We start from the raw sequence: 1,203 nt of genomic DNA on the forward strand, positions 1-1,203 counted from the left end.
CCATTCTCATTACCGATGATTGGGATCGATGCATTAGAAAATATGCTGTGCCACTTTTTAGTGAGTTAAATCCAGGAATTAGAAGGCCAGATTTCAAATGATACAAACGGTGGGCCAATTTAGTGGTATGCCCACGGAAGATCCACACATCCACCTTCGATTATATATGGAGGTGAGTGATTCATTCAAGATAGCCGGTGTGACTAAAGACGCATTGAGGTTGAATTTGTTTTCGTACTCATTGCGAGATCGAGCATGAGCATGGCTCAATTCATTGCCACCAAGTTTCATATCTACATGGCAAGAATTAGCAGAGAGATTTTTGGTAAAGTATTTCCCACCTAGCAAGAACACTAAGTTGAGGAACGAGATCACAACTTTTCAACAATTGGATGACGAGTCTTGTATGAGGCTTGGGAGTGATTTAAGGAGTTACTTCGTAAGTGTCCTCATCATGGGATTTCTCATTGTATCCAGTTGGAGGCATTCTATAATGGTCTCAATGCACATACAAGATTGATGGTAGATGCTTTTGCAAATGGTGCAATTTCGTCTATGTCTTATAATGAGGCTTATGAGATCATCGAGAGGATCGCGAGTAATAACTATCAATGGGCAACAAATCAAACAGCTTCAGGAAGATGTATAGCTAGTGTTCATGAAGTTAATGCTCTTACTTCGTTCTCAGCTCAGGTATTGTCCATTTCCTTTATGTTAAAGCAGTTTACCACTTATAATGCTAATAATTTTGTAGCTCGGCCACCAAGTCCATTTGAAGTAGTTTCCTGTGTGTACTGTGGGGAAGGTCATTCTTTCAAGAATTGCCTATTGAATCTCGAGTCAGTGTACTATATGGGGAACCAACATCAGAATAGGAGTGGACAAGAACCTCAGTCCAACTTCTATAATCTTTCATGGCGTAATCAACCCATCTTTTCTTGGAGCAACCAAGGAAATAGACCAAACAACAACTTTATGCAGCATAGACCCAACCAAAATCAAGGGTTTAATCAGCAAGCTCCAAAACTACCTCAAGCTTAGGCATCAAACAGTTTGGAGAACTTGTTAAAAGCATACATGGCAAAGAATGACGCTTTGAACCAGAGCCAAGTAGCAATATTGAAAAATTTAGAAAACCAAATGGGTCAGTTAGCTACGGAGCTTTGTAATAGACCGCAAGGAACATTGTTGAGCAATATTGAG

At 39.9% G+C, this 1,203-nt stretch overlaps 1 non-coding gene across 1 annotated transcript; it reads right to left on the bottom strand.

Annotated features, from left to right (window-relative positions):
• Positions 1 to 355: 355 nt before the first annotated feature.
• On the bottom strand, positions 356 to 461 carry LOC128292167 (small nucleolar RNA R71). The gene has a single exon (XR_008282152.1). It is a non-coding gene; the product is annotated as a small nucleolar RNA R71 (small nucleolar RNA).
• Positions 462 to 1,203: the final 742 nt, after the last annotated feature.

This window comes from Gossypium arboreum, chromosome 4 (genome assembly GCF_025698485.1).
Source record: "Gossypium arboreum isolate Shixiya-1 chromosome 4, ASM2569848v2, whole genome shotgun sequence".
Lineage (NCBI taxonomy): Eukaryota > Viridiplantae > Streptophyta > Magnoliopsida > Malvales > Malvaceae > Gossypium > Gossypium arboreum.